At 39.7% G+C, this 26,167-nt stretch overlaps 1 pseudogene; it reads right to left on the bottom strand.

Moving 5' to 3' along the window:
* LOC129500082 (zinc finger protein 91-like) overlaps nucleotides 1-26,167 on the bottom strand; it is a 64,092-nt pseudogene that overhangs the window by 26,134 nt on the left and 11,791 nt on the right.

Genomic DNA, 26,167 nt, shown 5'->3' with positions numbered 1-26,167 from the left:
CTCCATGCAGGGAGGCCTGATGTAGGACTTGATCCTGAGCGTTCAGATTCTCACTCTGGGCCCAAGGCAGGCGCTCAGCCGCTGAGCCACCCAGGATCCCCTTAAAAGGTGGGTTTATTCAGGAATACAGAGAATTGCAATTAGGAACATACAAGCTGTGACAAAACCATAGGCAGGTCCAGGGAACAAAGAGAGGCGAGCTTGGTTTGAGGAGACAAGGCTTAAGTTGAGAAGTCTGTTACAGATAAAAATTATTTCTGGTAAATGGTTTTCACTGGTGAGGCTGTTGCCTGGGAAGGATAAGAAAAGCATCTCTTCCTTTGGTTGCAATAGTAGGTATAAACTGCTTCCAAGGTCAAGCTTGTGTAGGGTCAAGATCATCCCTCCTGTTGGAACTGCCATTGACTATGAGTGATAGGGCTTCAGATCTCCCTCTGCTGAAAACCTCCTGACTCCATTTTAGTGAGGGTTCCAATTACTAACTTTCAATCAACATTTGATCAATATCTCAACATTTCCTTCACTCTCAGTAGAGGGCAGCAAACATTCTCATCCTCACTTTGATGATGTTAACCTTTTTTTAGATTCCATACCAAATTTTTTTTTCTGTGTGTGGTTTATTTATGTCAACAAAATATCCTCCATTTAGTGTGGGCCAAGCCCAGACTGCTCCATGATGGACCACTTTGGCAGAAAGATGATTTTGATTTAAAAAGCAATCAAATGGGGCAGATTCAGGAAATGTCTTTTTCACCCCCTTCACTGACTAAAAAGAATTTAGAGAGAGAACCTATCCCAGGCTGAAAGCTATCTCCATAAGTAACTACATTATTATATAAACTAAGTTTGAGAAACAGGGAGGAACATAGTTAGGCCTGTTTGAGAAAAGTTCTCTATGGCCTATTGTTTTTGAGTGGCCTAGATAATATTTCTTTATCAAATATTTCCTCGTTTTCTTCTTCCCTGTGAGTTGAATTTCTTCCCATGGAGTTCCCAGACTTCAACCTTCTTCTTCTCAAAGACATATATCCATTACTTTGCCAGTCTTTGCAACACTCCGTTCTGTGGGGAGTATCCATATGTATGGTTTAAATTTGACTTCCCTGTTTATCTTATGCCAATTTGATTCTTAGTCAATAATGAGAACTTCTTCAGATGTTCTGGTTTATGCTTTTGTATATTTCTCCAATCAATATTTATTTTTTTTTAACTTTTTAATTTATTTATGATAGTCACACACACAGAGAGAGAGAGAGAGAGGCAGAGACAGAGGATGAGGGAGAAGCAGGCTCCGTGCACCGGGAGCCCGATATGGGATTCAATCCCGGGTCTCCAGGATCACGCCCTGGGCCAAAGGCAGGTGCCAAACCGCTAAGCCACCCAGGGATCCCCTCCAATCAATATTTAGCTCCTATTTTATACAACCAATGTTAAGGAAGAAAAAGAAACAGAAAGGCGGAGCTCGGTATCTACAGTCTCAGGGAAAATATGAAACACTTAGTGACAACTGTGAGTATTATGAGAATTAACTAAAGTAGTATGAGGATTAACTCACAAGTTCCTAAGGTCCCAGCAAAATATCATGAGTGTGCACAGAGTAAAAGCTCAATATATACTGCATTAATAAAATATGTTATTTTCCAGATGTAGACTTTCTCAGACTCTAGCTTTGCCGAGCACTCCTGACTACATAAGTCTCACTCACTCCGCTATGCTCTCTAGCTGAAGGCTTGACTCACTGTAGCTTCTTGAGATTTCAACAGACCTCTGATGTGGGGGAAACAAGGAGCCCCATGTTTCTGGAAGATCAAGTTTGACCGTACTAGAAAGTGGCCTTCCCTGATGCCAGCAGGTCTCCTTGAGATCATACCAAGAACGATTAACCACTGCAGCACTGCTTCCCCTGCATGTCAATGCTCACTACTCCTATGTGCCTTCCCCTGAAGGACTTCCTGCTTAGTCTGATTAATAGAGTGTCTTTGGACATAAATCCACCAGGACTCCATCTGCCAACCTCCTGAACAAAGCAAATTTTCCCTTCCAACTGTGAAAATGAGTAATGGAATGCCTCACTAAAATGGAGTAGGCAAGGAGCTTTTCTGCCCTAATACAGGTAGTCAATTGCAAACCCAGCAGGAAGAGATGGGCTTGATCTTCTATGGCCTTGATCCTACTTATAGATACTACTCCTCTATTCCAACTGAAGCAAGAGACACTTATGTTTGAAAAATACTTCCCCTCCTCATGGGTATTTGAACAGAAATGGACTGACTTAACCGGAAGTAATCAAGAACTTCAATGGCCATAACTGCCTTCTTTGATCTTTCCAAAGGAACTTATTTTTTTTTTAATTTTATTTATTTAATCATGAGAGACAGGGAGAGACAGAGAGAGACAGAGAGGCAGAGACACAGGCAGAGGGAGAAGCAGGCTCCATGCAGGGAGCCCGGCATGGGACTCGATCCCGGGAATCCACGATTACACCCTGGGCTGAAGGCAGCCACTTTTTTGTTTATTCATTCATGAGACACACACATAGAAAGAGGCAGAGACATAGGCAGTGGGAGAGGCAGGCTCCCTGAGGGGAGTCTGATGTGGGATTTGATCTCAGGATCCCCAGATCATGACCTGGCCAAAGGCAAATGCTCAACCACTGAGCAACCCAGGTGCCCACTACCATCCTCTTTATGAGGAAAATGTTCAACCGGTATTGGCCCAATCCACAGTGCCCTTCACATCAAGATTCAACTAGATCCTCAAAATACCTGTCTAGAATTAATCAATACCCTACACTTAAAATAACCCTCAGGGCGTCAAGCACATAACAGGATTACAAGGCTCAGGGCCTCCTTCTGTCCTAAGTCACTTCCTATAACATCCCTATTTTACCTGTGAGAAAACTCAAATTCTGAGGATGGTGGTTTTCTCAGTATTTTGAGAAACAAATAACATTGTTATCTGTCTGCATCCTGTTCTTCCTAACCCTCACGTACTAGTGACATCCATTCCGATTGAAAGCAAATTTTTCACTGAAACACATGTATGCAGTTCATTTCTAAGTATTCCAGTTGATAAGGGTAGCCAGTTTCTTTTTGCCTTCACTTCGGAGGGGTGGCAATACACCTGGTCAATAATGCTTCCAGGTTACATAGTAGGCCCTTCCTGTTTGTCACAAATCTTAAAGGCTAATAAGAATGACACAGTTTTCTGCAAGCACCTCTTTGCTATGATGTGTAGGTCATTTGCTTTTTTGCTCCCTTCTCAAGCTACTTTACGTGAAGACATTATCTATCCCTTAAAACTTTTGCCCTAAGGAGACTTAAAGTCCCCCCTCAATCCCCTCAAAATACCCTACAGGTTGCTCACATTTAGCTTAGATATTTAGGTACCTGCTCTCAGAATAGGGACTAGATTTAGATTTGGGCAGACTTCAAGGCATCCTGAATTTCCCCAAACTTAAAACTAAGCAGCAACTTTGAGGATTTCTTGGACTTTGCTAGTTATTGTCAAAGTTGGATTTCAAACTTCTCTTTCAGGTCTCACTCTGTATATGTTTTACTTAAAAAAAAAAAAAAAAAAAGATAAAAGAGTCCCTACCTTCAGATATCCTAATTATCAACTTCCCTTTTATATAAGGGGGAAGGAAATGACCTTGGAGTGCTCACTCAGAAACATAGGGACAAAAATATTACCCACAGGGTATTATAGCCATCAACTGGACCATGTGGCTTGGTGATATCCCCCTGACCACAGAGCAATTTCTGCCAGTGTCTTTTAGGTAAGACCACTGAAGAAATGGTCACAGGGTGCCCTTGAACAACCTGCAGTGCTCCCAAACTGCAGGGAATAAACTCTTGTATCCAAGGGACATGCCGAAAGAAAGCACCAGGGTGCCTTGGTGGCACAGATGGCTACGTGCATGCCTTCAGTCTCACGTCCTGATCCCAGGGTCCTAGGATCAAGACCCTCAACCTGCTCCCTGCTCGATGGGGAGTCTGCTTCTCCCTCTCCATCTGCTTCTCCCCCTGCTCATGTTCTCTCTTTCTCTGTTGCAAATTTATACATAAAATCTGAAAAAAAGAAGAGGAAGAAAGAGAGGAAGAAGGGAAGAACCAAACCCTTACTGGACCTGCAAACCATCTGGTGATCTGAGGGTAAAGGTTTCCCTGAATTGAAGCAGACAATATCTGGAGACACAGATTTCCCTGGATGTACAGGCACATCATTTTCTCACTGGGGCTTCTTCTAACTCTATTGTGGAAAGAAAGTGCCCTCGACATATACTTCCCAATGTCTTGCAGGAGGCGGAAATCTCTTTTATTTATGACCTTTTTGGAAAAAGCCTCATTATGATTCGGTGCACATTTCTGAAGGTTAAGAAGGTGCAGATTTCGCAAAGTTTCTCTCTTAATGAGCTACTAACCAACTCTGGATTTTTGCTGTTGTTGTTAAAGATTTATTTATTCATGAGACACACAGAGGAGAGAGAGGCAGAAGGAGAAGCGGGTTCCCCACGGGGAGCTAGATGTGGGATTCGATCTCAGGATCGCAGGATCAGGCCTGGGCCTAAAGCAGATTCTCAACCTCTGAGTCACCCAGGCATCCCATATTTTTTTTTTCAAGATTTTGTTTATTTACCCATGAGTGACACAGGAAGAGAGGCAGAGACACAGGCCGAGGGAGGAGAAGCAGGCTCCATGCAAGGAGTCCAATGTGGGACTCAATCCCTGGACAGGAATCATGCCCTGGGCTGAAGGCAGGCGCTCAACTACTGAGCCACCCAGACAGCCCTCAACTCTGGATTTGATTTGATTTGATTAATTTTTATCTCTTTAAAGATTGCATTTATTAATTCAAGAGAGACACACAGAGAGAGGCAGAGATGTAGGTAGAGGGAGTCCCACGTCGGGCTCCCTGTATGGGGCCTGCGTCCCCCTCTGCCTGTGTCTCTGCCTCTCTCTCTCTGTGCCTCTCATGAATCAATCAATCAATCAATTAATCTTTAAAAAAAATCATAAGATATAACACAAATGATTGAAACAAAAAAATTTCAATGATATAAAAGACTCAGAAATATTAGCTGTTTTTTATAGCATTCTGAATATATGTTCTGATTGTGAATAAATGACAGAGACATAATCATCCACAAATAGATTTATAAATTTTGTGCCATTGAGAATAGGTCTTAAGTCATCAAGACAATAGTCTACTCTGTCATTTTTAATGTGTGTAGTATGTTGAAAAGTTTAGCTGTGTGCGGCACCTGGTGGCTCAATTGGTTAAGCATCCAACTTTTTTTTTTTTTTTTTTTTTAAGCATCCAACTTTTGATTTCAGCTCAGATTGTGATCTCAGGGGTATGTGATAGAGCCTCATATTGGACTCTGCTCATGGAGTCTGCATGTCCCTCTCCCTCTGCTCCTCCCCCTGTGCTTTCTATTTCCGAAATAAATAAATAAAATCTTTAAATAAATAAGTAAATAAAAGTTTATGTGTGTGCATAAAATGTAAAAGGTAGATCAGTTTTCTGTGGGTATCTTCTTGTTTTCATCTCTGATCTCAGGTTTGAAAACTGTCATGAACATAATTTTACAGCAGTCTCTATATTGATTGGATCTCTGGTAGATAAATTCTAGGTCAGAGATCTTAGGTTAAAATCTGGTTTTTTACATTTACTGGATGTGTGACAAAATTGTCTCAAAAGAGGAAGAGAGGCAGGTGGGTGGCTCAGTCGGTTAAGCATCTAACTTGGGCTCAGGTCATGATCTCAGGGTCCTGAGATCAAGCTCTGCATCAAGCTTCATGCTCAGTGGGGAGCCTGCTTCTCCCTCTCCCTCTGCTTGCTGCTCTCTTTGCTTGTGCTCTCTCTGTGTGTCAAATAAATACATAAAAATCTTTTTTTTTTTTACAAAAGAGGACGAATATGTTTGATCTCCTAGACTATTTGTGTCTGTGAGTGTGTGTGTGTGTGTGTGTGTGTGTGTGTGTGTTGATCTATGGAAACTTCTAGAATCTAGTAATTAGTAATGCTCAGAAAGTATTGTTGCCGTTTTCACTTTAACCTGTAAAACCTATAATTGTAATAAAACCCATTCATGTTCTGGGATAAATCTTTCCTTGGAATTCTACCTCTTTGTTATTTAAAAGTGTATTCCTTATGTATAGGCTAATTCCTTGTTAGAAATGTAGACTCACTGCCCATCCTAACTCCTGAATCAGAGCCTGCATTTTAACAAGAACTCCAAATCACTGTTCTGAAATTCTAATTCACATTAGAATATGAAGGTGCATTTCTTTTTTTTTTTTTTTAAATGAGCAGATTTATTTATTTATTTATTTTTAATTTTTTTTTTTATTTTTTTATTTATGATAGTCACAGAGAGAGAGAGAGAGAGAGAGAGAGAGAGGGGCAGAGACACAGGCAGAGGGAGAAGCAGGCTCCATGCACCGGGAGCCTGATGTGGGATTCGATCCCGGGTCTCCAGGATCGTGCCCTGGGCCAAAGGCAGGCGCCAAACCGCTGCGCCACCCAAGGATCCCTGAAGGTGCATTTCTAACCCACACAACGTTCCAGGTAACAAATATACACAACTTACGTAGTATGATATGAGTTCAGTCCTTAAACATGTATGTATCCTGTTGACACCTTCAGTTTACAATTTATATTGGTGAAACACACAGTATTGATAGTGGTTCTATGGACCAGATGCCATCTTGTTGCCTCAAAGGTAAAGAATATATGAGTATATGACATCAAGAGTCACATGCTCTCCTGACTAAGCCAGCCAGGCACCCATCTCTTGCAGGTTTTTAAAATACACTTGCTGGACACTTTTGCTCCCAATTTTTGTTTTACTATTTGCACACTTACTGTCAGTTTGAATTTTTATTTAGGTCATGCATAGGTAACTATAGGATATCAGGAAAACTATTGGTATTCTCTTTTTCCTTTATGAGCATTGTCATGATGTTTATTTTGAGTTCTTTGTCAGGTGATGACTAGTTATATATAAATTTATGGTCAGTTTTGGAGTTTTATCTTGTTCCTTCAACTGGAACATGTTTTTCTGTTTGTTTGTATGCCTTTAGGGTGTTGCACTGTGTTTTGAGAATTTATTTTTTTAAGAATTATTTATTTTATTAAAAATATTTTGTACGTATTTATGTATTTATTTTAAAAACCCATCTATTTACTACAGAGAGAGTGAGCATGGGAAGAAGGACAAAGGCAACGGAGAGAGAGAAACCTCAGCAGACTCCCTGCTGAGCACAGAGCTTGATGTGCGGCTTGATCTCACACCCCTCAGATTATGACTTGAGCCAAAATCAGAGTCCAACACTTCCAACTGAGTCACCCAAAGAGAGAGGGGGGGGGGCGGGAGCAGGGATAGAGGCAGGGGTAGGGGCAAAGGGAGAGGGAGAGAATCTCAAGCAGACTCCTCACTGAGCATGGAGCCTGACGTGGAGCTGAATCCCATGAGCCCCAGATCATGAGCAGAGTGAAACCAGGAGTGGGTTGCCCAACCAACTGAGCCACCCAGATGTCCCATATTTGGGAATATAAAAACCAGCCCGAGGTCCCAGGCTTTCTGAATTTGCTTTGTATAGAAGAAGACAAAGTCAGTTGTGCTAGTAAATTCTGAATCCTATTCAACATATTCTGAGGACGTGTAAAGTCTGAGATTTTGTAATTTCCCAATTAAGGAAATGTTTGTTGGTTCCTATTTAGAATATGATACATTTCTCTCCCTGATGTTTGATTTTAGCTCTGCAGTCTCTCTGGTGTTTGCAGAAATACTTAGCTTCTTTTCCAAGCAGTCGCCAACATGATATGCTGCCATTCCTTCTGCCCTTGCTGTCATGTGTGACAGAATCAAGTCCCCTCAGGCAGCAGCAATGAAGTAGATCACGGCCCACACAGGTCACTCATGTCTTCTTTCCTGAGCAGAGTTGAGAGTTTTCTCACAATCTTGCCATGCAGTGCCAGGTGAGTGGTGAGCAAGCATAAAAAACTTTTTGTCCTTCTTTCATATGGTTCTTCTTCATTTTGTGTTTCCTTTGGGGTACTGTGTTCTCCCAGCTGGATTCTGGAGCACTCCAAAAGGCAATCTGATCAGTTTGTTTCTCCATGGAGGAGAAAGCACATGGAGGAGAAGCACTTCTTATTCCTCTAATCTGCTCATGTCCTGGGATGGGCATCAATTTTTTACATTAGCACCTTATAGTATATGCACATAAGTATAGTAAGCGGAATAATCTAATCTCTTTCAGTTATGCCTTTTCATCACACTTTGGGCTTATGGACAAAGACAGACAAAGATTCTTTCCATGGGGTGGGTTATATTGGGAAGATATGGAAACTGTGGTCGTGAGAATTCAGTTAGTGAAAGACTGGGAAGATGAGGGGGGTAGTGGGAAGAGCCGATGGAATATTATGATGGATAGAACGAAACTGGAGTACTTACCCATAATGAAATCCTTACTGCCAGGAGAGATCAAGGATCTAAAACATTTGGGGGAAAATCTTACTTTATGACAGCTATGTTTGCAGAACAATGTCTTTATGAATGCCAGGACCCAAACCACGTTTTATTTATTTATTTTTTTAAAGATTTTATTTATTCATGATAGACATAGAGAGAGAGAGAGGCAGAGACACAGGCAGAGGGAGAAGCAGGCTCCATGCCAGGAACCTGATGCGGGACTCGATCCCAGGACTCCGGGATCACGCCTTGGGTCAAAGGCAGGCGCTAAACCGCTGAGCCACCCTGGGATCCCCCCAAACCACGTTTTAAACATACGTATGCTCCAAAACAAAATTTGGAAAACCTGGAAAGTCACAGGGTCAATGCTGAAAATAATTGTTCAAATCATTTCAAAAATAGAATTGGATTAATTATTCAAATATTTCTGATTACTAGAAATTTACAAATGGAGATAAAATCTCTCCTTTTTTTAAAAAATATTTCATTTATTTATTCATGAGAGACAAAGATAGAGGCACAGACATAGGCAGAGAGAGAAGCAGACTCCACGCAGGGGGCCTGATGTGGAACTCGATCCCGGGACTCTAGAATGCCCTGGGTGGAAGGCACGTGCTCCACTGCTGAGGCACCCAGGCGTCCCTGAAGATAAAATTTCTAAATATCAATTTGAGAAGTCCTGTTTTGAGGGTTTATTAATTATCCTTTCACCCACAAATAATTCCTCTTTGTTCCAAAATCTCCAACTTTGAAATTCATGGGAAGGTCTTGATCCACCCATCCCTATTCAGCAGTATCATATACTAGGTAATTTGGAGCCAGTGATCATGCATTGTGAACTTAGGAAGATCTTTAGTGAGGACTCTAACTTCAACAATTACCAAGGTATTTACCATGGGGATGGCATTTACCAATGCAATGAATCTGGGGAAAATGTTAACCATGGGTCAAATCCTAATAAATAGCAGAGAATTCAGTTTCTACAGAACCAGTATAAAATAAATAAATGTGGGGAAGTCTTCTATCAAAGCTCAAACTTTACTAAATATCATTGATTCTCTCCCAGAGAGAAGACTTACAAATGTAGCAAATGTGGCAAATCACTCAACAAAAGTTTTTATACTGTGAAGAAACCTTACATATATAAGGAATGTGCAAGGCCCTTAACCTGTGTTCAAATATTTTTTTATGAAATAAAATATATATATATTTATGAAATATTTTTTTTGAACGTGTATTCAAATATTTTGACATCCAAAAGTGTATAGTGGAGAAAACCTTACAGATGAAAGGAATGTGCAAAGTCTCTATCCGGGGTTGGGCCTTCCTGACATCTGAGAACTTGTACTGGGGAGAAACCTCAAAAAGGTAAATAATATGGCAAAACCTTTAATAAGCACTCAAACCTTTCTTGCATCAGAGAATACAAACTGGGAAGGAACCTTACAACGTAAGCAGTTTGCTCAAGCCTTTAATTATTGCTCAGACTTTCCTTGGGGATCCCTGGGTAGCACAGCGGTTTGGCGCCTGCCTCTGGCCCAGGGCGCGAACCTGGAGACCCGGGATCGAATCCCACATCGGGCTCCCGGTGCATGGAGCCTGCCTGTGTCTCTGCCTCTCTCTCTCTCTCTTTCTCTCTCTCTCTCTCATAAATAAATAAAAATAAAAATAAAGTTCATTAAAAAAAATTATTGCTCAGACTTTCCTTGATATCACAGTATAAATACCTGGGGAGAAACCCCACAAATGCAGAGAATATAAGCAAAGCCTTTAAACAGAACTACAACCTAAGCAAACTCTTGAACACTTGTACATTCATACTGGGAGAAATCCTAAAAATGTAAAAAAATGTGGCAAAATGTTTGTCTGGATTTCAAGTCTCCCTTGATGGAGGACAACATGCAGGGGAGAAGCCCTACAAATGTAGAGAATATAGCCAAATCATTACCTAGAGCCACCACCTACTATAAATTAGAGAATACAGCCTGGAGAGACTTGGAACAAACGTAAAGAACGTGGTAACGTCTTCACCCTGAAATTGACACTTATTCAACATCAGAGAGTGCTGACTAGAGAGAAAGCCTAGAAATGAAGAGGGACACATCTTAATTTTAAATATATGTTTTTGGGGCAGCACGGGTGGCTCAGCAGTGTAGCGCCCCCTTCACCCCAGGGCCTGATCCTGGAGACCCGGGATCGAGTCCCACATCGGGCTCCCGATATGAAGCCTGCTTCTCCCTCTGCCTGTGTCTCTGCCTCTGTGTGTGTCTCTGTGTGTCTCTCTCATGAATAAAATCTTTAAATAATATATATATACGTATTAGAAAAAAACAGGTTTATACACCATAAAAACATTAAATATGTTTAAAACATTAAAGATGTCATAAGATGACAATCTATGTAATGAAAAAAAAATCCCAGTAAGTATCAGATTCACATCAGAATGTACTAAGCCTATAGCACTGTTAAGAGATTAATCTGGTCCAGATTTTCACTGCAAACTTGCAGGATTCTACTTCTTTTATGTCATCTTTTCTTTTCCTGTACTGCAATAGAACCAGGGCAAGTTAGAAGGTTTTTCTCAGTCATAGGACTGTAGCTACCTGTTGGTCATACTTTGTTTCTTGTTTTGAAAAAATTATATATTTAATCCTTATATATCCTTATATATTTAATTCACACACAGAGAAAGAGAGAGAGAGAGAGAGAGAGAGGCAGAGACACAGGCAGAGGGAGAAGCAGGCTCCATGCAGGGAGCCTGATGTGGAACTGGATCCCTTTGATTTCTTTGATCCCGGGACTCCAGGATCCCACCGTGGGCCAAAGGCAGCCGCTAATAGCCAAGCCACCCAGGGATCCCCTGGTCATAACTTTCAAGTGGAACCTGACACACCTTGGGAGCCTTTGAAATATTTTCTCTATGGTTTGGGATAGAGACTTCTTTTCTAGTTTCTCTTTTTGTTTGAAATATTTTATTTATTTATTCACTAGAGACACACACACACACAGAGGCAGAGACACAGGCAGAGGGAGAAGCAGGCTCCTTGCAGGAAGCCTGATGTGAAACTAGATCTCAGGACCTTGGGATCACAACCTGACCCAAAGGCAGATGCTCAACCACTGAGCCAGAGAGGCATCCCTCTTTTCAAGTTTCACTGTGTCCAGAGGTGTGTCCATTGGCAAATCTGGCCCCTTGGATGTCTTCTAGGCCATCACCATCAGTCCCCAGATTCCAGGTGTGTGAAGCTTTAAGTCACAGCCATAGTTTCCATTGGCTGCTCCAATATCCTGTGCAAGATTCTACAAGAGCAGATAAATACCACAGGTCCCATATGTCTATTGGGCAAGAAACACAACAAATACATCGCAAACATTATAGGCTTTGGATCTTGTTCGCTATACTTTGTATGGAACACATAGACTAACTCCACGCAGCATTCAGATGGTCCTCAGATGTTTCATGTGTAGGACTCATTCTGGTTGTCATTCTGTGCACTCACCAGCCTAAAGGCCAACACCTTCACAGGAACAATATCTCACCTAGATCTTCTCTGAGATGACAGCTACCCCAAGGATTCTTGTCCTTGAGAGTATGTTTGTCAATTTTTGTACCCCCGTCTGCCATCATTGTAATTTTTCTTTTTCATTAGATCATGTGGAGGGAAGTGGACAACACTGACCAAGCAGGTGTACAGATACAAACAGATAGAACCTGTTTCTTTCCGTGGCATCTGGTCACAAGAAAACCAGATGAAGGGACACCAGGGTGGCTCAGCGGTTGAGTGTCTGCCTTCAGCTCAGATTGTGATCCCAGGGTCCTGGGATGGAGTCCCACATCAGGCTCCATGCAGGGAGCCTGCTTCTCTCTCTGCCTATGTGTCTGCCTCTCTCTACGTGTCTATCATGAATAATTAAAACATTTTTTAAAAAATAAAGAAAAACGGATGAAGACTCATGATACTGAACATCCAGGGCAGCCCCGGTGTAACAGCAGTTTGGTGCCACCTGCAGCCTGGGGTGTGATCCTGGAGTCCCGGGATCAAGTCCCATATCAGGCTCCCTGCATGGAGCCTGCTTCTCCCTCTCCCTATGTCTCTCTCTCTCTCTCTCTCTCTGTGTGTGTGTGTCTATGAATAAATAAATAAAATCTTTAAAAAAATAAAATCTAAAAGAAAAAAAAAGAACATCCAGAAAATTTTGGTTAGAGCAAGTGGGTACCTTGCTGAATTCAGGAATGTGGAGTCATTGTGAGGAAGAGGTGGTACACAGGGAACTTTGCTTCAGTTGGGCCAGTTCCCTGTCTGTGTTATCCTGTGAGTTCTGGTGTCATCCCTGATGGGTCATCCATGGACCAAAGATTTTTTTAGTAGCATAGCAGCAGCATTTATTTGACATTCTTCTTAAGGAAAGCTTTCTAATATAAGTGTCCCAGAAAACTCTATTTATGTTAAGTTGCTTTTTCTTTTATTTTATAAAATAGAAATAAAAGAGAGTAGACCAGACTAAATTAATATGAACTGTGTGTGGTGAATTTCTTTGGACAAGCTTAGCAATGATAGAGGCAGAGATATCAGAGTCTACCGCCAGATCCCTCCCTCGCCCACCCAGATCTACCCCCTTCTGAGGCTGTGTCCAGGTCAGGCCTAGCTCTGGGATCTCTTCCCTTCCCAGGACAGATTAGAGGAGATCAGATTCTGACTAGCTCTTCCTTCCATCTCTTCAGGGCTGGTGCTCACAATTCCCCAAACCCACAATATGATAAATGGGAGCAAAGGACCATAGATCTTAGTAACTGCATTTGTGCTTTTTTTTTTTCAGTATATACTTGTTAACTAATTGTTTGAAAGATTTTATTTATTCACTCATTAGAAAACCCAGAGAGAGAGAGAGAGAGAGAGAGAGAGAGAGAGAGGGAGGGAGAGAGAGAAAGAGAGAGAGGCAGACACACAGGCAGAGGGAGAAGCAGGCTCCATGCAGGGAACCTGAAGTGGGACTCAGTCCCAGGTCTCCAGGATCACACCCCGGGCCGAAGGTGGTGCTAAACCTCTGAGCCACCCGGCTGCCCTTCATTTCTGTTTAACATTAAATCCTGTGCTTAATGACCCTTTCATCTAGATTCCTATTTTCCATTCCTGGAGATTCAGTAGTTGCTCAACTTACAAAATATAAATATCTATACATTATGACCTGAATAAAAAACAATGCAGCTAATTAATATCCTTCTGACCTCCTATAGTTAGGATATTTTATTAGATATTTTTAGGAAATTTGTGTTGAGAACTCCTAAGATATACTCTTTCAACAAATTCCAAATATAATAGACATAGAATTATGTGTAGTCTCCAGATTTCCAGAATCTGTACATCCTGTATACCTGAAATTTTGTACGTTTTGACCAACATCTCCTATTTTGTCCTCGTCATCTCCTGACCATCACAATTGTACTCTATCCTTTTTAAAACAGATTTTATTTATTCATGAGAGACAGAGAGGCAGAGACATAGGCAGAGGGAGAAGCAGGCTCCCCGAAAGGAGCCTGATGTGGGACTTGATCCCGGAACCCCAGGATTAAGCCCTGGGCTGAAGGCAGATGCTCAAGCACTGAGCCACCCAGGCGTCCCGTTTGTTTTGGAGTAATCATTTAGAAATTGTGTATTTGGTGTAAGAATGTAAGTCATGATGGTACAAAAATCTCCTTTCCCAGAGCCACCCAGTTAAGTCACATGTGTACAAATCAAAGATCTATATTTCATGATGTGTGTAACGGGAGGCAGATACATTCAATTATGTAACCGTAGAAGGAAGAGTGTTTGCACAAGGGCGTTGTGCTTACAATCACTGTGGAATATGTTTTCATATTCCGCCGCTCCGATCCACTTCTACTGACGTGAAAATGCCAGTTTCATGCAGCATTGGTTAAGGAATGCAATGGCACTGACATTGAGTGTGATATGACAATATTTATGTAAACCAACTATTACGTATTTATGTTGAACCCAGTACAAAATATTTTAGTGTCTACGTGTTTTATACTCTGAAATTGCAGAACGGAAGCCCTCCCCCAACCTCACAACCTGTATGTCTGAAGGTCAAACTATTACTGACTGGGGGAAATTCATGGGCATTTTTAAACTTTATTTAGATATTTCTCATTATACAATTGGTGATATGCCTACGTGTATGTTTGCTATCGCTATCTTAACCAATTGCAAGTATTTAGGAGGTCCTAAAAACAGAATTCTGTTTTTAAAGTCTCAATTTCATTGAGCTTAACTGGGCTTTCTGTTTAGGGCGCTAGAATCTTAAAATCAAGGTTTCCACCTGATCTCCTCCAGGGTCATAACTGGTGCGTGGTATCCTCAAGGGAGACAGACGATGTTGAGTCTCCCTGTTTACTCAAAATTTTATCCGTGGTCCTTTACTGCCAATCCAACTGAAGGAACTACTAGGCATTTTATAGAAGTAAGGTTATTGCCCCATGGCTGGAATTACAAACTTGACAGTTTTGAACCAAGTACAAATAAGACAATTAATGAGTAGGAGAATGAATTAGTGACCTCCAAATGTACCTCTACAATTTCTACCACCTCCAGCTCCATCCCTCCCCTCCTTCCTCTTTATCCCCCATTGTGACCTTAAGGTCTTCAACTCTGTGACCTTTACATTTCCATGAAAACTTTCTCTGCAAAGGACTCTCCTAGTCTTCATTGCTCTTCTAGGTCCATGAAGTGTGTTTCAGACCTCTATACCAATAAAGCCTTCTTGCCTGATTCTAGAGCTCTCTTCCTTCCATTGTCCCAAGAACCTCCATGTATTCTTTCCTCCTCCTCCAATGCCATTTGTCCCTTCCCCACGCAATTCCAATGATTTTAGCCCATTTATCGTGTCTCTTATGTCCATTATCAATATCTGACCCATCATTTAACAGAGTCCTTAGTTTCCTCATGACCCTACACTCCCTGACTTTCTCATGGACCCTTTGGCCTACTGATGCCCACTCTTCTCCCAGCTCTGATGATCCCCCTCCACCCACATTAACTCTGTTCCGCAGGCATCATCTGTTCTCCCCATCCTTCATCTCTCGTTGCAACACTGAACACTCCCAGGACTGCATTCACAGGTAACTATCCACTTTCCACCCATATGTTCTTTGACCCATCTCAGGCAATAAAGTTTGCATATGTCTTTTACCCAACCTTGCCTTTGAACTCCCTTTGCCCATTAATTTGTCATCCAGTATCCCCTTCTTTCTCATGATTTCGTTTACCTTCTCATTCCCTCAACACACATAGGCCTCATACCCTTAATGTCCCTGCCAACCTTAAAATCTGTAGTGTACTTTAACCCCTCAGTGACATTTAACAACCTAGTGCTTTTAGCCGTGTTCCAAGTTACAGAACCTGTCTCAAATATGTTCAAGTCCTAATCCTCAGTGCCTGTAACTGTAACCTATTTTGGGCAATAGGATCTTTGCAGATGTAATTAAGTTGATATGTCATACTGGATTCAGGTAAACCCCAATTCAATTCCTGTTGTCCTATTGAGAAGAGGGAAGTTTATTATTATTTTTTAAAAAGATTTTATTTATTTATTCATGAGACACACACACACAGAGAGAGAGAGAAGCAGGGTTCCTGCAGGGAGCCTGATGTGGAACTCAATCCTGGGACTCCAGGATCACTCCCTGGGCTGAAGGCAGGGGCTCAACCACTCAGCCACCCAGGCGTCCCAAGAGGGAAGTTTACACACACAGTGCTGTGTGATGAAGGGACAGTGACGTGTCTGCTAAGGCAAAGAAGATCAAGGATAGCTATAGTCCCCCAAAGTTAGAAACCAAGACTCAATTCTTGAGACAAAAGTGGCCCTGTCAACAGCTTGGCTTCAGATGACTAAGTGCCTCCAGAAATGTGACACAATAATTTTTTGGGTTCTTTAGCACCCAGTTGTAATAATTTGTTACAGCAGCCCTAAGAAATTAACATGGGTCCTGTCTTCTCTTCCCTTGTGGTTGTGTTACCCCAAGCTTCCAGACTCTGTGCATTTCATTTATCCCTGTGCGCTCATTCTTACCGCGTGCCCCGCCCCATATCACTACTTGTCTTCATGCCATGTACCTCAACCTAAAGTGGCACTGTTCATTACTCTTTCAGTGGCATATATTGTGAATATGGTCCTTGATGACATTATGAAGCAACATTGTTAAACATCCTACCAGAATTCTTATTTTCTATCTTCTGTGCTAGTGCATGCTTGAAAATGCTGTATATTCTCATACATGTAGTCACATATTCTAACTTAAAAGATTTTGTGTAACTCTTTTTAGAAGCTATTTGCATTTTTCCATTTTGCTTATATTAAAGTTTTACCCCAAAAGACCATACCATTTACTAGACAGTCCATTCCAGAGAACATAATAATTACCTGTATATTTCACACTTGATATTAGCCAAAAAGCCAAGAAGCGATTACCTATATATTTCAGAGGTGCTTTTTCCTACTCACCTATGACTGTCTTCAGATTCCGAAGCTTCACCATCTGCACTGCCTTGGGTCTCTAGCCTGCTGGCCTTCTTTGCAGACTCCACATTTGCCAGCTCTCACAATCATATTAGCCAATTCATTACAGGAAATTTATCCCGCTCTCTATCGATGCAGAGACATATAGAAAGAAAGACATCTATTTCTGTATGTAGTAAACCTATATCTTATCTCTCGGTCTATAGAAATATAGATAAAAATATGCATAGATGTGTGCATATCCATTCTATTGATTCTTTGAAGAATCCTACTATAGATTTTAGTGTCCATACATTTTTCCACTCAAAATCAACCTGCTGCACTTAACTGATACTAGTATGTTTTATCTTCCTTTATTTTTTTAAAAAATATTTTCTTTATTTATTCATGAGAGACACACAGAGAGAGGAAGAGACACAAGCAGGGGGAAGTTCTTCAAGGGGAGCCAGGTGTGGGACTTCGTCCTGGGACTCCAGATCACAAGGGAGCCAATGCAGATACTCAATCACTCAACCACCCAGGTGTCCCAATATATGTTATGTCTAATTTGACAGAACTTTTCCATGTGCTTCTTTGAAAAATTGTTTTTCTGTATTATCACAAAAATTAAAAGAGAAAGTCAAATGCCAAATTCCAGTTGAAATCTTCTGTGTGCGTGTATGCACATATGTGTGTTTAATTAAACCTGAATGTATGCAGTTTTTCTTATTTGCCATTAATACGAGATCTTTTGTAAGAATTTCATATTTGGGGTTCCTTTTAAACAGCTTTATTTGGTATAACTTACATGCCACATAATTTATCCACTTAATGTGTACAATTGATAGGTTTTTAACCAAGTCACATGTAGGTATAAGCAAACCATTGTCAGTTCTAGAACATTTCATTACCTCCTAGGAAACTTCACACTCTTTAGCTGTCACCACTCTCATCTTCTTATCCTCATATCTAATCAATAATCTGCTTACTTTTTCCCAGTTTTCTTCACCTACTATTGACATGACATATAAGTTTAAAAGTGTACAATTTAACTATTATATATATAGAAAACATATATATATATATTGCAAAACATATACCAGGGTAAGTTTAGTTAGCATCCATTACCTCAGTTTACAATTTTTTGTGTGTTATAAATTAATAAGAATTTTTTAGCAATTTTCAGATACCCAATATAGTATTGTTAATTATAGCCAACATATATTTTATATATCCACCATATTATCTACTCATCTGACAAGAGACACAAGTCATTTCCAGATCCTGGCTATTAGTAGTAATGCTATTGCACGTTCTTTATTTTTCACATGTTTATAATTTTTCTAGTTTTGTACTTGTACCTGACTTCCTTTCATGGCACTGTCATAGGAAAAGATGCCTGATATGATTTCAATCAAATTTATTAAGACTTGTTTTGTGGCCCAGTATAAAATCTATATTGGAGAATGTTCCTTGTGCATGTGAGAACAATGTGTTTTTTGCTGTTGGTGGAACGTTATAAGTCAATCTGCTAAATATCATTGAGTCTGGTATTTCCTTATTGATTATCTCGTCCCACATTGAAGGTGCACAGTTGAAGTCCCCTGCTATTGTATTGCTGTCTCTTGTTCTGTTCTTGTCTGTTCATTGTTGCTTATATATTTGGGTACTTTTATGTTGGGTACATAACTATTCTAAAGATGACATCCTTTTGTCGAATTAACTCCTTCATTTTATTTATTCAGGGAAAGTAGGTTATATTTTTTTGAAAAACTGTGAAAGATTACTACGTATCAAATAAAATTTGTTTTTAAAAGTAGGTGACTCCTATGTATTCAACCTTTGACCAAATCGACACCACAATGTACGCACAAAAGTATTACGTAGCTCAAGGAGCAAAAAAGCAATAATCAGAAGTAAATGTCCTCTTAATACAGACACTAAATAAATACACAAACCTACAGCTTTAATACAAACTCATAGGTACATGTGCTTAGCCAGCTTTTGCCAACAATAAATGAGTAAATGTTTTATTTTCAATAAATGCACATATAGTGTATAAAACCTTTAGTCACATGTAATGTAGTTAGTCTAAAAATCAAAGCATAATGTAAGGTTTTCTCATGTGAAGACGTACATTTCAGAAAGAATCCAACTTGAACTAAAGCCACAATCAGAAGCACTGTAAAGGTGACCCATACAAAGCCTGTCATTTGCATTGTATACAAAGAATAGCTGCCCAGGAATAATATCAGGAATCTTAGGAAGCGGTATTATGATAACCTACCTGAAAGGACAAGTAAGTTATTTGGAGACTGTAAATAGCAGAGAACAATGTAAATTAAATTACATGTGAAAAAATCTGCAATGTATAATATAGAGATTAGAAAACTGACTACTGTGGGGAAAGGATTGATTAGCCCATACTAGTTGGTTTCAATGAATCACCGGCTACTTCTTCCAGTAATTACCAAGATTATCATTACAACAATATTTTTCCACACACATCAAAATCTGGAAGAAGTTAATTCCTTCTCAAATTGTCATTTAGTGTTCTCTTTTTCCCAACCTCGAAGCACAGGAGTAGGTTTTTGAATATTGACTAGCATTTAGGGGACACAGGAGATATAGATGTTCATAAACATTACATAAGTTATAATTGATGTACCTGGAAAAACACCACCAAAATTTATGTGAAAGTACATTGTTTTTCATAGGGGCATTACATGAGTTATAAACACACTGTAGGAGTCCTACCAAAACTAGAATGGGGGAAATCTTTTTTTCCTAAATGCACCATAATTAAAAACACTGCACAATGTAACTCCTTTATTTTATAATGACCTGTGCAGTGTCTTACTAGCCTTTGACTTAAAGTCTACTTTGATTGATGTAAGCATACCCATCCTCATTTCATCTGGTTTCTATTTGCATGGTATATCTTTTTTCACACCCGCACTTTCTGAGCGTGTTCTTAAGGCTGAAGGAAAACATACTTGGATCTTCTATTTCTTTCCATTCAGGTATAAATTTTATTTCTTTTTTTTTTTTTAATTTATGATAGTCACGGAGAGAGAGAGAGAGAGAGAGAGAGGCAGAGACACAGGCAGAGGGAGAAGCAGGCTCCATGCACCAGGAGCCCGACGTGGGATTCGATCCCGGGTCTCCCAGGATCGCGCCCCGGGCCAAAGGCAGGCGCCAAACCGCTGCGCCACCCAGGGATCCCCAGGTATAAATTTTAATTGGAGAATTTAGTCCCTTTATATTTAAAGTAGAGATTAAAGTATGGAGTTACTGTTATCATTCTTTCGTTTCCTGTCTGTTTTAGAAATATTTGCTCTCTTCTTCATTTGCTATTTATCTTTGTGATTTGGTGATTTTCTGTGGGTGTATACTTCCATTATTTTCTCCCTATCTATTATGTATTGACTACAGGTTTTTACTTTCTGGTTACCAAGAGGCTTAAAGAAAGACCTCTTTAACAGTTGATTTTAACTTGTTAACCGCTTAATTTCCATATAACACTTTTCCAGGCTTGAGAGAACTCTTAAGAAATATGAATTTCCATCTGTATGCCATCGTAGGGAAGACTTATCTACTCTCTTTGTGGTATCTGTGCTGATTTCCTCATTGGAACCACACCACCTGATGTTGAGATTTCAACTTATAACCATTGCTATTATCAAGATTCGTCAGTATTTTACAGGACTGCCACCTCTTTGTCCTTAAAGACTAACTAGCAAACCATTTATTTAAACTATCCACAAAGTTTTTTAGTTTTAATGAATGGAGAATGATATTCTGAAAACTTATTTCATGGTAACTTACATTAATGTTATAACCATGAACAGCATCTTCATTTAGATCTTCTTCATATATTCTAATTCATGTTGTTGTTCATCTTCAATGGGAAATGAGGTCTGCATGAGACCCACCTAAGGAAGAAGGGCATCTCATCTTTGATGCAGCAACTCACCATATAATTTCATATACCAACTAGGCATCCATGAATTTTCTAAAGTACAAAATGCATTAAATGTACTAGTCACCAAGCTCACACAGGGTCAGTGTAAAACAAGCACATCGAAATTATACCTTTGCAAAAATCCATCCCTTGTATCTTTTGAAGCATAATACATTATCCTCACGTTTAACTTGTACTATTCCTTGTAAGTATTTGATGTAGAGTACTGTCTAAAAAGGGTAACTTACATACTGCTTTCTATTGATTTGTGACATTTATTGACATTTGATGTTCAATAAGTACACTTCTAAATATTTGTCTTTCAACTTACTTTCCTTTCTGTAATCTCTGATGTTTTCTAAAGTCTATATATAAAAACAAGGTCTTTCCTCATTCATCTCTTTGTAAGTTTTGAATCTAGTACGCATTTTGGGATATTGATTCAGGACTGAATTCCAGTTAAAGGAACTGCAACTTTTACACTTTATGGTTTCTATCCTGTATGATAGCTATGATGTTGAGTAACTCCAGAGTTCTATCTAGAGGTTTATCAGGATGTAATGATGTTGTAGTGATTTTCCTCAGATGGTAAGGCTTGAGTACTGGTTAGTGTGCTTGCCAAATCTGTGGTATTTGTAAAATCCTCTCCGCTATACATTTTCTGATCAGGAATCACAGTTTTCCGTTGTTGAAAGGCCTTGACACATTCTTTACACATAATTCATTACTCTCTGTTATGAATTACCTAATGTGGAGTAAAAGTAGAGAAATACTTACAAATCCTCTCATAGTTGCTTCTTCTGCCACTTCTCCTATTTGTGTGCTGTCTTTGGGGACCTGGTAGTTCTAAGAAGAGGTAGCTGAGGAGATGCTGGCACTCTCAATGGCCGAAGAAATACCCAGTGAAAGAATCAAGACAGAACAATGATCATATTAATTCAAAAGTGATGGGGCAGGATTGCTTTGTAGTACAGTTAAAGATGAAGAAGCATATACCGCATTTAACAAACTAATGAAAAACTATTGTGAACAGTAAGGTTTGTCAATGCAATAGGTCACAAGATTTGATGGGCATCCAATAAAGGAAAAAGACACACCTGCACAGCTGGAAAATGGAGGAGAAAGATACAACTGATGGGTTCCAGCACCAGAGAGGTGTCTACTAGAAAGGGAACCTGACACTTAACAACTCTGCCCCTCCAGACCAAGAAGGGGATTCCTCTGTTCTTTCATTTTTTCAGTCCCCATTCCTTTATTGGACACAAGCTAACTGTGTCTCTGCACAAGCATATGGCTTAAAAAAAAAAAAAAAAACCTAAAAAAAAAAAACCTAAAAAAAACCCCACAAAAACTAAATGGCCAATGGTACAGTTTGATCAACATCAAGAGGAGATAGCATGAGGGGAAGAAGTGGTTCTGTGAAAATACTCTTTTCCATTAATGCTGTGATTATTCAGCTCTTATCTTTACATTCCATGAGTTACTTTGCTCTCACAGTTTGACAACAACAACTATAAAAGAACATTGCATACCTTGTTAGATTGGATAGTTTTTAAGTTTTTCATTTATCATTGTAAAATCAAGGAATACTTATATAATTTTGTTGTATATAGTTTTAGATGTAGACAATCTGTCTTAAAGAAGGGATAAATTAGTGTAAAAGAAAAGAATCTTGATCATTTTCCGTTCAAGTCTAGTTTCTTGTTGCTTAAAAGAACTTAAAAAATTTTTTTCTCACAATCCTAAACTTTGAAGCTTTGCACTAATATGACTTCTTTGATAATGAGTAAAGGTTGAAAGGTGATTAAAGGCCTCACCACATTCTTTACATTTGTTAAGGTTTCTCTCTAGTATGAATTCTGTGATGACTAGTAAGGTGTGAGTGCTGGATAAACGCTCGACCACATTCTTTACATTGGTAAGGTTTCTCTCCTGTATGAATTCTGTAATGTCGAGTAAGTCTTGAGTGCTGGTTAAAGGCCTTGCCACATTCTTTACATTTATAGGGTTTCTCTCCAGTATGAATTCTGTGATGATGAGTAAGGCTTGAGTGGTGGTTAAAGGCCTTGCCACATTCTTTACATTTGTAAGGTTTCTCTCCAGTGTGAATTCTATGATGACTAATAAGTTGTGAGTGCTGGATAAAGGCCTTGCCACATTCTTTACATTTGTAAGGTTTCTCTCCAGTATGAATTCTGTAATGCTGAGTAAGGGTAGAATCATGTTTAAAGGCCTTGCCACATTCTTTACATTTGTAAGGTTTCTCTTCAGTATGAATTCTGTGATGGTTAGTAAGGCTTGAATGCTGGTTAAAGGCCTTGCCACATTCTTTACATTTGTAAGGTTTCTCTCCAGTGTGAATTATGTGATGTTGAGTAAGATATGAATGCCTATTAAAGGCCTTGCCACATTCCTCACATTTGTGAGGTTTCTCACCAGTATGAATTCTGTGATGTCGAGTAAGGCTTGAGTGCTGTGTAAAGGCCCTGCCACATTCTTTACATTTGTAAGGTTCTCCTATAATATGAATTCTGTGATGTTTAGAGAGGTGAGAGCGCTGGTTAAAGGCTTTGCCACATTCTTTACATTTGTAAGGTTTCTCTCCAGTATGAATTCTGTGATGCTGAGTAAGGCTTGAGTCATGTTTAAAGGCCTTGCCACATTCTTTACATTTATAAGGTTTCTCTGCAGTATGAATTCTGTGATGTTGAATAAGACCTGAATGAGTGTTAAAGGCCTTGCCACATTCTTTACATTTGTAAGGTTTCTCTCCAGTGTGAATTCTGCGATGACTAATAAGGTGTGAGCACTGGATAAAGGCCTTGCCACATTCTTCACATTTGTAAGGTTTTTCTCCATTATGAATTCTGGAATGTAGAGTAAGACTTGAGTGCCTGTTAAAGGCCTTGCCACATTCTTCACATTTGTAAGGTTTCTCTCCAGTATGGATTCGCCTATGTCTATTTAGGGATGAGCAGACTTTAAAGGTTTTGCCACATTCTTCACATCTGTACGGTTTCTCTCCAGTACGCATTCCATGACGTTGAGGTAGTACTGAGTCCAAGTCAAAATCTTTGCCACATTCCTTACAAATGTCACTTTTCTCTCCACTATGGACTGCCTTATGTATACTTAGCCTTGATGCTTGACAAAACATGTTCCCAGGTTGATTACACCTGAATGGGTTTTTTCCCACATGAATTCTCTGTTGATCATCAACATTGGAGGACGGGTTAAGAGCACTCTCACATTCATTATGAGGATTCTCTCCTGTATTCATACTACTTTGTGTACTAAGGATAGAGTTTTGATAAAAGACTTCCCCACATTTACTACCCTCATGATGGTTCCCTAGAAGCTGAGTCCTCACACATCGACTAACATTGGAGCCCTGGTTAAACGTTTTCTCAGATTCACTGCATTGAGCAACTCTGTCTCCATTGAACAGGCTCTGGTAATTTTGTAGGGTCGACTCCTTAGTGAAACACCTCTCAGATGGATCCTGTTTAGCACTTTGTTCTTCATTTTTAAAACTCTGATTTTTAGAAATATTCGACTGAATAGTTAATCCAATTCTTTTTTCACAAGGGTTCAAATAATTATTTTCAGCATGGACTAGGTAACTTCCCAGATTTTCCAAACTGTCGTCGTTCCCTAAATATGTAAGTCTGAATATTTGATTTGAGCTTTTGTTTTCAGAAACATACTGCTTTGTGGAAGTAGCAGACTTAAAAAGGGAGGTTACTGAAAATGTTCTATATCCTTCACCATTTTGGGCAGGGAGATTCTTATTATGCGCAGATATCTCAGTTTGGTTGTGGCCTTCATGATGTCTTTGATGCCCTTCACTCTCTCCATCATTGTCCCAGTCTGTCATGAAGCATAAATTCTCAATGGCATTATTTTTTAATCTACCCATTGACACTCTTTGGAAAGAAGCTTTGATGCTTGGCTTTGACAGCAAGCTCTGGGTGTCACGAGAAGATATGGCTAAAAGATATCAAGAAAGAGAAATGTAAAATTATTCCACTTACTACTCTCAGATGAATATGCTGACAACCATATAACCTAAAATAGATAACCTAAAATAGATAGCCTAAAAACCAGTCATAGAAAATCAGCAAGATGGCTCAGAAGGAATCATCAGGACTTTGTTCCTCAATGGACACATAAACGAACACAGAATGTACTGACCACATAGCCTCATAGATAGCGGTAGTACTACAGCTATAGTAGTAGTAGTGTAGTACTGTCATGCTATAGTACAAATTACTTTCTTATATCTCAAAAAATCAGGAAAGTCCTGTGAGTCCAAAGTTTGCAAAAGGGAGGAAATTTAAACTTAAACAGAAAAGAACAAAAGAGGAACCGGCAAAAATAGGAAAATATCGGGCAGCCCACGTGGCTCAGTGGTTTGGCGCGGCCTTCAGCCCAGGGCGTGGTCCTGGACCTTGTATCAAGTCCCACATCCGGCTCTCTGCATGGAATGGAGGCTGCTTCTCCCTTGGCCTCTGTCTGCATCTCTCTCTCTCTCTCTCTGTCTCTCATAAATAAATAAATAAAAACTAAAAAAAAAAAAAAGGGAAATTATCAACAACAACAGGAAGAGCTGGTTTTCAGGAAAGATCAACAAAATTGACAGACTTTTAACAAAATCAAGTATGAATGAAAAAAAAAGGCCAATTAAAACCAGAAGTGAAGTGACAGCAGACAGTATTAACTGATACCATAAAAACACAAATAATAATAACTGACAATGGATAACTATATGCCAAGAAAGAGATACCAAAAAATGTGTATAAATTTCAAAAAAGATGTAAGCTCCCTAGATTTCAGGATTCCAATAAATATTTCCTGAAGAAATATTTAAAAAGTCACAATTGATCTACAACTACTAAGTAGATGGGAAAAGCAATTTAAAACTTCCCAACAAAGAAGTCTTATTCCAAATGAATTCACTGGATAATTCAGAGATTTAATGTAAAAGTACTTTTTTTTTCTTTAAATATTTTATTCATTTATCCATTAGAGACACAGAGAGAGAGAGACAGAGACACAGGGAGAGGGAGAAGCAGGCTCCATGCACAAAGCCTGATGTGGGACTTGATCCAGAGACTCTGGGATCACGCCCTGAGCCACAGGCAGACGCGTAACCGCTGAGCCACCCAGGAGTCCCATGGAAATCTCTTCCAACATTTTCAAATTTCTTCCAACATTTTCAGGGA

The sequence above is a fragment of the Nyctereutes procyonoides genome, unplaced genomic scaffold (assembly GCF_905146905.1).
Source record: "Nyctereutes procyonoides isolate TBG_1078 unplaced genomic scaffold, NYPRO_anot_genome, whole genome shotgun sequence".
Lineage (NCBI taxonomy): Eukaryota > Metazoa > Chordata > Mammalia > Carnivora > Canidae > Nyctereutes > Nyctereutes procyonoides.
The sequence above is the reverse complement of the archived record's forward strand: the minus strand, read 5'-3'. Positions and strand labels throughout refer to the sequence as shown.